This window comes from Cottoperca gobio, chromosome 13 (genome assembly GCF_900634415.1).
Source record: "Cottoperca gobio chromosome 13, fCotGob3.1, whole genome shotgun sequence".
Taxonomy (NCBI): Eukaryota; Metazoa; Chordata; class Actinopteri; order Perciformes; family Bovichtidae; genus Cottoperca; species Cottoperca gobio.
Genome location: NC_041367.1, coordinates 24,893,776 through 24,907,892, shown reverse-complemented (window position 1 = coordinate 24,907,892; position 14,117 = coordinate 24,893,776).

Below are 14,117 nucleotides of genomic sequence, written 5' to 3'. Positions count from 1 at the left end.
ATTATATATTATAATATATACACACCACACATATATATATATATATATTATACAACACACATACATACATAATATATATAGACACACCACACATACATACATATAATATACATGATATTATATATATATATATATATATATAATATATAACATTAATACATATACATACATATGATATATCATATATACATATACAGAGTACATATATCATATAATATAGTATACATTTTAACACGTCATGTGCAGGTCTACTGGTACTACAACTGTAATGTACAGATGACGTACAGTCTGTATACTTACTGCTGTACACACAGCTTCCTCCCCAGTCTGGATGTCCAATAGATGGTCGCTGATCATACAGGTATCCCCAGTTCTGTCAGTGGCTTCATTCACCAATGTTACACACATATTATATATAATGCTTGATTATAAAACATCTTTTTTGCAGAGGGATGCTGTTGTGCTGTATAGAAGCAGATTCAATCACTGAACTGACATTGTGTTTTGTTATTGACTCTAATAAAGTGCTGATACTTGAACGACGTGTAGTTGTCAGATGGAAACGTAGCACAGATCTTTTGAATGGCACATGATGGCATTCTGTGGTTCTTATCAAGTATTCCCCAACGAAATCTTACCAGCTGGCAGTATGCCACATAGTGATACATTCTGTAAACTACAAGATAATACATGTCAATGGTAATCACTTCAACCTTATTTGCTTATTTATCTATTTATTCTGTAACTGTGCCAGAGTGACCATTCGACTTCCCAAAAATACATCAAAGTTTCTGAGCTCTACACATTTGTGCACACAAGTAACTTACTCATTACGTGGCTGATCACCTGCTTGTTTCTGTCCCTCTTTGAATACCTTTGATAGGCTGTCTGCAACACCCAAACATCCAGACACTTTGATTTGAATCCTGGGTGATCTGTTATGCAGGTTATGTTTGCACCATGTCCCTCAAATTTGTTGAATTCCTCCATGACATCCTTTTCTTGGCAGCAGCTCTTCAATTGCTTCCATAATTGTACAGTTTTCACATGTACACAATATGCAATATCCAGAAAAAAAGGCCAACATTAACGTCATCTTAATTTCATACTATTTATATGCCTGTGTTTCACGACAGGCTCGTAAGCAGCTCATAAGCCTGTTATAGTCGTACGGAGGTCGGATCTATCTAGTAGCAACTTGTTACCCGTTTCACGTGATTCTCGTAAAGTTACGACATTGTAACTTCCATGAACATCTGGTAAGTGTTCCGGCTACTATAGGCAGCCGTGAGACGCTCGTCAGTAGGCAGACTATACTTTATAAACCAGCGCTGTCCTCAGGTCTGTTTGTTAGCTAATAGCTAATGCTTTATATACAGCCTGGGTAATATATGACGTTTGACATCAGACACAACGATAGAATCTCAACCGCAGAAACTTCGAGAAAGAGTCAAGTTATCAAGCTTTACAAACGTCGATGTGTCCAAGTAGAGAAGTAATTTAATATTTAGCTATCGAGCAATTTGCGGACAACTAGTCGGGTTCATAACAATTCAAGGAAACCAAGCTATCGACTCGATATAGGATAGCTATCGATCTATTTACGATACGTCTGCCGTGCTGTCTGTGTATACTGGTGGACTGTTTTCTACTTGTGACGTCAGAACACGGCGTCGGGTGTTTCCGGTAGCGGCAATGTGGTCGACATACTAAATCATGATTTATTAAATACTGCGCTCATTGTGTCATTAATAACACATCATTTTACACCACAAATAGCATTTACTATCATCAGTAGAAATTCATGTTTATCATTTCGTAGGCCCTTTAACATTGTATTGAACTATCATTTTACATAAATACCTCCATATCCTCTTCATGGACTTCCTCCATGTCACTCTCAGATAGTATGTGTATAAAATGGCCAGACAGACAACTTTGTTAATCAACTTTGTAATGTAGACAAGTTATTCGTGCATTCTACCTGCCAATGAACCTTGCAATGGAAACCAAACCAGCTCGCTCTCCTAAAAACTACGTTCCCATACAATGAAACAGCATCGTCAGTTATGTTTTGAGGTAAACATATTACGTTTGTTTTTAACATATCAGAATTACCTTTCTAATCAAACTCCGTGGAAATCTGCGTATGGAAGAGGATGGGTCAAACAAACACAGGATTTTCTCCCAGGAGGCCGCTGTTAATGTCTCGTGTGAAACCCAAAGTCAACGCTGATTTATTTTTTACTTAAATCCGTAAATTCCAATAATTATTTAACCAAACTAAGTCGCTTTATTGCCTTTTTGTTTTGTTTCAATTTACAACGTTAACCATGCGTTTAAAACTGCGACCCTAATCTATGTAATCTAAGAAATATGTTTCCCTCAAAACGTAATTGAAAATGCAGTTTAGTTGTACGGGTACATACTTGTTATGACAGGGTTGACCAAACTGTCCCTGCTCTGCCTTCTTTGTCCCCATGTAGCCCTGCAGTGGAAACAGGCTAACAGTGTTTGTGTGAGGGCTGACAGGTAACAGCAGCCATAAAGCCTCAGGAAGCAGGCTATTTAATGGTGTAATAACATTATGTGTTGTTATGGTCGTTGGAGGGGACATTAGCCGGCAGATGTTAGCTAGCAACGAGAGAGACTGCAGCCATGGGAGTGGAGAGCTCTGGGACATAATGAAGGTAATGAAGGCATAATGAAGCCCAGCAGCCTCAGCAACACTAATAAAACACATTAACGCCTTTCAAAACACTCTTTATCAACTCTGCATCCTCTTTACCTCAACTCTCTCATTGCTTTTCTCCTCTTCCTCTCAAAACTGTGCTGTTTATCTCAGGGCTCATTATTACTACAGCTTCCAAAGGATTCATTGACAGGTACAGACAGTCAGCATCAACTCACAGGTATCATCTTCCGATCTGCATGAAAACAGCTGGTCTTATGTTTTTATATTTTACGTGTTTCTCACTAAAACCAACAACCCAGTCGGCAGAATAAATGTTGCAATCGTACGTTTCTACAAAACCACGAATACATTGAATGTGTCTGAACCAAAAAATATGTTTCACAAATATGTGAAATCATATCAGCCTCGTATATCGCTGGCAAAAAAAAGCCTGATGCTACGTGGTTAACATGGTAAAACGATTAGTTAGGTTAAGGCAACAAAACTATGTGGTAAGGTTTAGAACAAGATCCTAGTTTGGGGTAAAAATAAAAACAGCTACAGACGTAATGCCACATGACACACAGTGTCACAGCATTTTGTTTCCCACGGGACAAGAACGGCGGTCTCCGAGGTGAAAGTGTGCTTCGTTGACTTATTCACCTCCGCTCCCTCCCACCCTAAAGGGGCTTTAGGGCTGTTATATTCCTAATTATACCGGTCGCACGATATACTACGTCACTTTCTCTGAATGTCGCTTGTTGTGTTACGTCACTTGCACAAACGTTGACATTCAACATATTCGTGACTTACAAACTCGCACAATGTCCGCTGTTCACTCCTCTCCTCCACTCTGTCTCTGACTGTAGGTGTGTGCGCAAATGTGTTTGTGTTGGGAGCGAAGCCCCGCCCTTCGCGAAACAGAGCTCAAAGTTGTCTGCGAGCCATATGGTGTCATCGAAAGACCATAGGTCATAGGTTCCCGACCTCTGGTCTAATATTATACTACACACTGGAGCTGAGTTGATTCATATATGTATAAATTAAATCGTTCTTCAAGCACAATCTCAAAAATGCTGGTTCCAGCTTCTTAAAAAATGCTGCTTTTCAAATTATATTAACTGAATCTCTTCTGGTTTTAGACAGTTGGTCTGGATCGGCATACAGACTGCAGCTGCAAAACACTGCACATAATATGAAGCATGTCAAAGGAAAATAACTTCATTTTGGATTTCACGTTTCAGTGTTCATGATCGTAGTTTCAGTGGGAATGGGGTCAAACACAATTCGACCTCTCAGGTGACACTAAACATCCAGCACAGCTCAGTTCACTGTAGTGAAACTCAAGCCTCAGTTATATGATACATGTGACAAAGTAGCAGTGTAAAAGCTGCAGGTCAGTTCACCTGAGCTCAGTGACATCATGCAAGAGTCCATACAAGACACTGCACAAAACAACATTGTGAAAATTGTCCATCTCAGTTTGTTTAAACTCCAAAAAGGTGACATCTTTAAATGTTGTTTTGCCAGTCCAAAACCCATGGGAATATGGGAATCTCCATAGTTAATTAATCTGCTTCAAGACTCTGGTGCTGACCTACCGTGCTGTGAATGGATCATGCCCTTCCTACATCCAGGCCATGGTCAAACCATACACCCCAGCACGTTCACTTCACTCTGCATCGGCCAATCGGCTCGCTGCTCCCTCACTCCGAGTGGGACCCAGATTCCCCTCAAACAAAACCGCCTGTTTGCTATCCTGGCTCCAAAATGGTGGAACGACCTCCCCATTGATGTGAGGACAGCAGACAGTCTTCACACCTTCCGTCCAAGACTGAAAACTCACCTGTTTCAATAGCACCTCGGCCAATAAAAATAATAATAAGAATTATATAGTAAAGCACTTGTAGCAGTAGCCGATTATGCTCTACTTTGAGTTGGTTGGAAACAGCCTTGTGTCGTTCTTATGTCTTCTGTGTTGCGTTGTTGCCCAAACTGAAGCCATATGAGACTATGAAATATCAGAAAACTGTGAGAAAATGCAGATCTGGTCTTGTCCAACCAACAGGCAAAAACCCGAATATATTCTGTTACAAGGATATAAAGACATGTTCACAGGCATCAACATGTTTGTTTGTTTCACCAGAGACCTCAACCTGAGACAGTCACCAGCACAGCGCCAGGTTTAATTGATTCTTAACTGCAGGTGTGGCAGAGGTTCAGTCTGCTGTTAGACACCCTCAAACAGGTCTGTGTGTTGTTCTGCTGTCACTGGGTGGAGAGGCCGTTTCACCACAACGACACATTCCTACAGCACACCAACAGCTACCTGATGTGACTGTGTTGCTCCTTCCAGTGACCGCAGCATCAAGCCGGAAGAAACTTAAGAGACAATCCAGTGTGACCAAACAGCAGGAGAGTGTTTGTTTGTGCCATGTGATGGAGAAAGATAATGAGCTAGGTTAAGACCTGAGAAATAATGTCAAATGGCCCCTCCTCCCTGGATCAGAGAGAGAGGAGAGGAGAGGAGAGGAGAGGAGAGGAGAGGAGAGGAAGAGAGGAGAGGAGAGAGAGAGACCCCCAGATCCAGGCAGAGGGCTGCAGGGTTCTGATGTAGACTCTTCAAGTGAGCCATAAGTGATGATTGAGAGAGATTCTTTTTCCATACATTGTTTTGTTAGGAATATACTGCATATCATATCTTATATCTGTTTACTTATTTATATGTTTTACAGTTCTGGCCTATATTACAGTTCTGCTGATACTTTGTTTATTTTTAATAATGTAGTTTGTATCAGTGGTGAAAAATAACTAAGTAGGCTACATTTACTCAAGTACTGTACTTTAATTACAGAATACTGTAGTTGAGTACGTACATGATTTACATGAGTATTATCATTTGTATTCTACTTTATACTTCACTACATTCCAGAAGAAAACATTGTACTTTTTACTGCACTACATGTATTTATTTATATATACATAGAAAACATGATGCATCAGTTTGTCTATTGTAACAGATTAACAGACTACCAAAAGTATATATGAAGTAGTTCAAATGAGCTCCATCTGGACCAGCATTAAAGTACTGCTACTTTTAGTTGCGAACACTTTTGTACTCAAGATAAAACCAATGGCAATAATCCCTCAAAGGTCGAATACAAGCAGATAATAAAAAGGGGACAACTACCACATCATATGCCATCCATAAAGACAGATCAAGGAAGTTACAACCAACATCTTGTTAAGTTTTGAAATAAGTCCTCCACTATCTGCACCAGAGCAGCATGCATGATACCTGTCCCTGTAAACATGGCAACAGAGGGACACACACACCTCACTAAACTCCTATCTGGAGGGCGGGCCCACGCGCACACACACACACACACACACACACACACACACACACACACACAAAACAAACCTACTGTTTAAATTACCACAGTCAGTCTCACATGAAGCTACATTTCCCCTTGAAAACAGCTTGTGCGTAACATAACAAAAACAGCATGACGGTTTCGGTCCAAGTGATTTTTTCAACTGTATTTCGTGCAGATAAAACAGCTCAAACAACACTCAGACTCACAAATCGGAAAACAAACTCTAAGCAAATGGTCATTGTGCGTGAAGCCGTTAAAAAGGCGTTGAACGTGATGTAATTACGTCTGGATGAAGATTGACTTACCGGCTGGCGGACAAACTCATTCCAGGAAACGAGGAAAGAGTAAAACACGTCCGTGTCTGTGGGGGGAAACTACACAAACACTCTAAAACACTTCCGGTTATCCAGGTGAGGTTTCGGCTTGTAATCGGATCATAAGAGCTGAGTGATAAAAGTTCATCTGCAGACCTGAATCACATTCAGTCTGCTGCAGGAAAACACAACGCAACGACTGAAGAGCGGCAGGTAACACGAACCTACCTGCTGCAGGTACTATACAAGCCACGCCCCCTCTGAACATGTTCCCACATACATACACACACACACACGCACACACACACACACACACACACACACACACACACACACATATACTTGCAGCTGTCCACCTGTATCACTTGCTCCTACAAAACTATGAACTATCCATATAGCCCTACTGCTAAACATATTTATACATAAATGTTGATATATGCACATCAAAATTTATATTTTATAATAAATGATTAACCTTTGCAAACTTCAATCATGGGATCATTAAAGTTTCCAATGTGTGGATTTAAAAAGGGACAGTTTAAAAAAAGAAAATAATTATCTTACCTTTAGTGCTATTTATCAATTTAGAATTTAGACTTCATGCACTCTGACTTCATTCACAGTCATTGTGCAGTACTCTTCCCAGTGTAATGCTTTTAATGCTGTATTAAACATGTATCATTCTAAAGGTTCATTATCATGTATTAATGCATGAACACCCATTGTACACAAATATAATTAAACTATTCAAACTAGCTGTTCTCAAAACTGTGGAGTGGGAGGTGCAAACTAATCACATTATGTATTTATGTCCAGTTTTGTTAAAATAGTAGAATCTATATAAGTGTCAACTTTTACAACTCCCCCTGAACCCCTATCCAGTGAGGCACATATACTGTACATATTTACAATACTTAGAATTTGTGCTCTAAAGCAAATTACATCAAATTGAGTAGCACACAAACCCCATAAATGACTGTAATGCCAAATGTAATTAATAACACATATAAGGAATCAAAGCTCCCTCTTTGAGGCGAGATGGGAGAGAGTTGAGAGTTGTCCCTGTTGTCAGAGCTGTTACAGGAGTTGGGAGTTCCAGAGTGGAGCCACTTGATCAATGAACAGTTCCTTTCTAAATTCTAACAAATATTCTGGGGCAGAAGCCACAGAGATATTGTCAGTTCACTACACAGGCAATGCTGCATTTATAAAAGAAAGACAAAGAAGAAAAAGTGATTTAGAAGATTCTAGACCAATTTTGTACAGACATCATTTGAAAGAGTTCAAAATTCTTTATTTGTCATATACACAATTCCAGTGAAGCAGTAGTTGGCAATGTAATTATTAGTTCTCAAGCTCCCTCCAACAATGCAAAGATAACAACTTTATTGTTACCCCATCGGGGAAAGTTGCTTTGTTAATACATACACCAACACATATACATACATATGTACTACATGTACTACTCCTACTTAACAAATACTAAAGGAAGAAATAATCAAAAGCACAATGTGAGAGAAGAAGAAAGATGGTGAGTTCAGTCTTGTTGACGTACTTCTTCACCAACTGTCTCAATTCCTCCAGCACATGTTCAGAGGATGCATGGAGTCAACATAAACATCACACACAGCTCCATTCTGGAGATTTAGGAGGGGGTTGGGTCTCCCAGCAGCGGAGTGAAGGACGAGGCCTGCTGCCGAACTCGGAGACGCTGGTCAGTAGTTCTCCATGTATTTAGGGACCTGCCTGGCTTCAGAGTTCTGGGCATTCCACAACTGCTCCTCTAGCTCCTCCAGAACTCGGAGAATATCACCCTTCCTAAACGGGAGATCCTTCTCGTCATTGCCATACACAAACCTACACGCATTCCAGGCGGACCATTACTGATGAAGGAGGTCTGATTGGACTTGTTGATGGGTTCTATTAAGATGGTGTCCGACCAGTGGATTTTATAGAGCTCTAGCAGAGCAGGGAGAGCGTTGGAACTCCTGGTCAGGGATACAGGGCCACACTTGGTGGAAAAGAGAGAGGAGAGACACAATTATATAATTTCTTATCATTTTTATCCAACACACTACCTGCTCTTCCATGTTTAGGGTTGTACAGAATAGTTTGAAGCTTCATTCATGAAGTTGACATTTGAATTCTATCATCTAACACCAGTCTGACTAATCAATAACAGAAATGTAGAGCCAAATAACTAAACAATACTTGTATTATGTTGGCATGTGTAATAGTAGAATGCGATCAAATTCTAATATTCAACATGCTAAAGTATTATTAATGTAGTTGGCTCTAAATTTCTGTTATTGATTAGTCATACTGGCTACGGTGGCTAGGCTAACACCAGCCATGTTAGACTAGAGAAACCGCGCTATGTTGCGCAACATTGTCAAAACTATTTTTTATGGGAAATATGTATCAGGGAACATTACTGGTGTGACAGTCTGACAGTGGCAATCACTTTCAAGCGGCACCTGCCGTTAGGAAGCGGTGGAGCATACTGCTACTGTCACTGTTCATTGTGTTTTGTAAGACTTTGAAGTTATCCGATACTAAGAGCACGCAGGCTACGGCTGTGATTTGCCGGGAACCAGAAACTCGCGGTGCCATTGCTTGTGCAACAGAGACACAGCCTCTCAGCCGACCCCAGTACCAGCTGCCACGCTCCACCGAGACACAATTTCCTTCTCTCCATTCCGTTATCGACGAGCAAAGCCTTCAATTCAAACAAAAACTTTAGCGCCAGCACATTTAGTTAACATGACCGGCGACATCCGCAGATCGTTTGGCGATCAATTCGCCGATATGGAACCGCAACCACAGAATAAAAAGGACCCGTATTTGGTTTATGGCCGGAATTGAGCTGTAATATTCATATAATTCGTTTTAGTGACAGAATTCCTGCTACAATCCAGCGACCGATGACTTCATAACCTGAAATGGCGGACACGGGAATAAAACAAAAACAAGACCCCCTCACCGGAAGTGAAGTAGGAAATGTATGACAGTAACACAAAATGTAAATATAATTATAACCTAATAAAGAAAAACAGAATAAGATAAAGGGTATCCAAGGCACCAATAGGCTAATATTCAGTAGTTACTTTGCTGTTTTCTTTTTCATATAGGCTACTTCAGTGATTTGCAGTGCACTGCTAGCTCTCATACAAACTACAAATATAGGCTGTGTCTTCATACATGTAGGCTATGGATTAAGACAAATACCTAAAATAAATAAAGTTTTCAACAGAAATTCAGTTTTTCACCACTATGTTTCCAAATGTAATAGTAAGAGATTTTTTTTTTTTTAATTCTAGCCATTTTTAAGCTTGAATTCTGGAGTAAAATTGCTCTTCCTGTTCATGTTAACGCTGTTTAACTTGACGGGCCTGTCCTTCATGTTGGTGGGTCATTGTGAATTTAAAGTTTGAAAACCCTTACAGTAGTTACACAGCAGCCACATACACTTCACTCTTTTGTCCCGCAAGCATTTAGAATCTCTCAAGAATATATCTGCTACATTTAACTTGTAAATAGCGGCTTTGGTGCAATGTGTAAGCTTGGCCACTAGATGTCAGCCAAATACTATAAGAAATCCTTAATCACTTCAATATCCATATTGTCATAACTGTTGTGGTTTGATATCTACTATTGGAATCTTTGTCCTCAATACATAATCGAGCTAATAAAGGATTGAAAAGAAGAAAAGAAGAGTACACACCTTATTGTAGTTACAGGCAGAAAACAAGGCTTTCACTGAACTACAACTATCAATGACTTGCCCCAAGACGGGTCTCGTGGGAAAAGGGCAAAGCTAGTGCCTGCACCAGAAAATAATGTGGTTTCAGTGGTACTGAATAAACTAGAAATCAATCTAATTCTAGATGAATGCATAACATCAGAAAACCCTTGGTTGCTGCTGTTATTTATAATTATTCTACATCTTATGGTCACTGGCTGGATATAATCTTAATAATAAGCTTTATTTGTATAGCACCTTTCATACAATAATTGCAGCCCAAAGTGCTTCACAGCAAAAACATAACAATTGGTTCAAAATTATACAGAGCATTTACAGTACAATAATCACAATGTTGATGTAAATGTGAAATAGCATTACAAATAGTATCAAATAGCAGAATAAAAATAGTAAAAGTGGAAAAGGCTAATAGTTAGTTAAAATAGCTGCTTTAATAAAAGCATTTAAATGAGTTTAAAATGGCATAAAGTAGCGGCATCAAATATTGTATAAAATATCACCATTAAAAGGCTAAAGTAAAGAGATATGTTTTTAGCTTACTTACTAATAGTTGTAAATGCTTTTGGCTCAAGAGAATACTTTGTGATAGCTCTGACCTGCAATGTCGAGTTAGCCTGTTGCCTCACTGCAATTTAATCGGCAATTTGCCACGCCCACCATCCCCGGAATAATGTTAAAACCCAAACTACTGGTACAATCTGAAAGTGAGTCTTGACGCCTCTTTCTTTCCTCTGTAGTAACACCCACACATAATGGTGGTTCTCAGGAATCCCAGACAGAGGCTACATTACCCATATATACTGTATCCATGTGTGGGAAAGGGCTGTCTGAAAAAACTAATGGAAGTTTGGATGCATTACATGCATTATTTCTAAATATTGGGTCTGGTAGTCTGGCATTAGTTCATCATTGCTATACTGAAAGGCAAAGTGTGGAAAATGAAAAAGACCGTAGGGATATTCCTGTACTACTGAACCATTTAAAAGTTTTTTATATAGTGAGTTAACGATTTATCCGCTATGCAATTAGTTATTATATTCTAAGACCTTGTACAGCCTTATGATACAGGCAATGCAATAAGCCATGTATGAAATTCTAAATCTGATTTTTTTTTAATTATTGGAATAAGTAAAACACAGACCTGATATCTACAATCCAAACCTTTGACGTAGATGACAGATCTCGAGCAATCATAATATTCAAACACAAAAAGACGAACATGCAGGATATGTTTTTGTATCATATCATTTATTGGGATCCATGGCATAACAGAAAATCATACAATTTCATCTGGAAATGAACGCGCAGAGCATTCTTATCAATGGATCACATGACTTCCATAAAGTGGCATGGAAATAAAAGAGTCAAGTGACAGAATAAGATACGATACAGAGAATAATAAAGAGGTAAACTGTAGATTGAGAAATATATATTGAAGAAAGACTCATGGAGAGAGAAAATACCCAAGGCTACAGACACTGATTGTCTTCAGATTCACATTAGCATGTTTCTTTTTTACATCTCACAATATATCAGCAGAGTCTTTGAGCAACACATACACGGCATCTTCACATCTATAGTATTCATATCCCCTCCTGCTCAATGAGTACATGGTTAACATAACGTGTCACGTTTTACTGTAACGTATAAAAGGACCAGTCACTCTGCCAGTAGTGACGAGCACAGTCTTCAGTCCTCGTGCCTGACAAAGAGCCAAGGTGAAACAGACATTCAGAGCAAATCACAGAATAATAGACCGAGTGGCAACAATTTAAATGACATATCTTTATATTCAAACATTTTCCCCGTGCTGCAAACACACTTTAATCTTGCTAGGATGGACCACTTTTGAGACGATTTCAAGAAACCATGTTCATGCATTCTTGTGTTGAATCAAAATGCAGCATTGGCTCAGGTTAATGTCTTCCAATTAGTTTAAGATCAAACTACTCTGAATCCCGTATATCAATGGTCAGCCTAAAACATACTGTATGTTCCCAAACAACTAAACTGCATTTCTTCACAAATATGTTTCTAATCAAAGCCGGCGTAGGAAACAAACACGGGACTTTCACCGAGGAGACTGCTGTTCGTTTGGGGCAATATATGTGTTCCTATGGCGAAGACATGACACGCCCTACACCTGTAATTGGTTAGTACCCTCTGTTGGTTGTGTTGGTTAGGGTTAGACATGAGGAGTGAGATTTGTTAAGGTAAGAGTATCAGGGTAAGCCAATCAGAAGCAGTGTTTGGCGGGACATGCCTTCACTGTCCTCAATGTGGCCTTTGATTAAAAAAAGCAGCAAAAACTGTGGTAGAATACACACAGTGCACCTGTAGTTTGTTCCAGTACTGTTTTTGTAAGGGTCATATGATTTGACCAACTGTAAATGCTGAATATGCAAAATGTATTTTATTTTCATACATATTCAAATATATTTCAAACTCAATGACATTATATTACTTTTTTGTAATCCAGTAGATTATGTTACTAATTACAAACATTGCCATGTAGTTTTTAGGCAGTAACTGACCCAACTCTGGTGGTATGTATATAATCCCACACAGTCACATAATTGCCACGGACCACGTTAGTTATCCCGACTCCCCCGCTCACTGATATACAGATACAGGGCTGAAAACACTCTGTGGCTTTAAGTGGGTTTGTAGGGTTTCCCTGGGCAACAATGGATATTACTATTATTATTATTATTATTATTATTATTATTATTATTATTATTATTAAAAGGGGTTTCTTCATTTAGTTGTTTTTTTAAATTGCATATGCTAAATTGCTGAAGTCCCTTTGAAGTAACAGGATTCCTAGTTTTATTTTTATTTTTAAATATCCTGCTAGCAGAAAGACATAATGAACGTCCATAATGCTGAGGATTTGCAGCAGGTCAAGAGCCGGAAATATATTGGCTTGCAATTTCATAGAAAGTCTAGCACATCAAAAGTCTATGTGACGGGTGCGTAGACAAACATGCTCGTCTATATGACATTTGCCTGATAACGTGTTGCTACTGCAGCATGTCATTAAAGGCCTTCATTTTGTATGACGCATGCCTGAACAGCTCCACAGGTGAATGTATTGGTGCCTGAGGCAGCTGTCTGGGGAAAAGTATAAACGCATTTATTAATTTTTTACTGATTTAGATTGAAGCTTTATTCTACATGAGTTAATATTCTCCTCCTTTCCATTTCAATAAAACATTTGCACTCAGTGCCTTTTTTTTATAATATCACAAATTGAGAGTCTGGTTCACATTTTACCTAGCTTTTAATAAATATTCATGTGAGTTCTCACTCCCAACAAATAATACTTACATACGCGTCAAACTATGATGCTCCATGTACCCCAGCAGCATCACGTTTTTAGTAGATTATGACGGGAATTTGCGGTGACTCATTTTAACATACGTAACTGAACTTACGTAAAAAAAACAACTTATTTTAACCCAAACCATCATATTTTCCTAACCCTTACCTGGTAGTTTGTTTGAATGAACAACGTTAACCACGTGTTGAAGTTGGACGACCCTGCACAGAATACAGTGACGCTAAAGGGTTCACAGTGATACCAGGAGTACAAGTGATACCAAGGGGTGCTGACCAAGCTGCCATGGGACAAGTTGGGAGTGAGAACGTGTTTATATATATATATATATATATATATATATATATATATATATACTGTGTATATATATATATGTATATACTGTATATATATATATATACAGTATATATATATATATATATATATATATATATATATATATATATATATATATACACACACAGTATATACATATATATATATATATATATATATATATATATATATACAGTATACATATATACACTGTATATATATATATATATATATATATATATATATATGTATATATATATATATATATATATATATATATATATATATACAGTATACATATATATACTGTATATATATATGTATAGCTTGA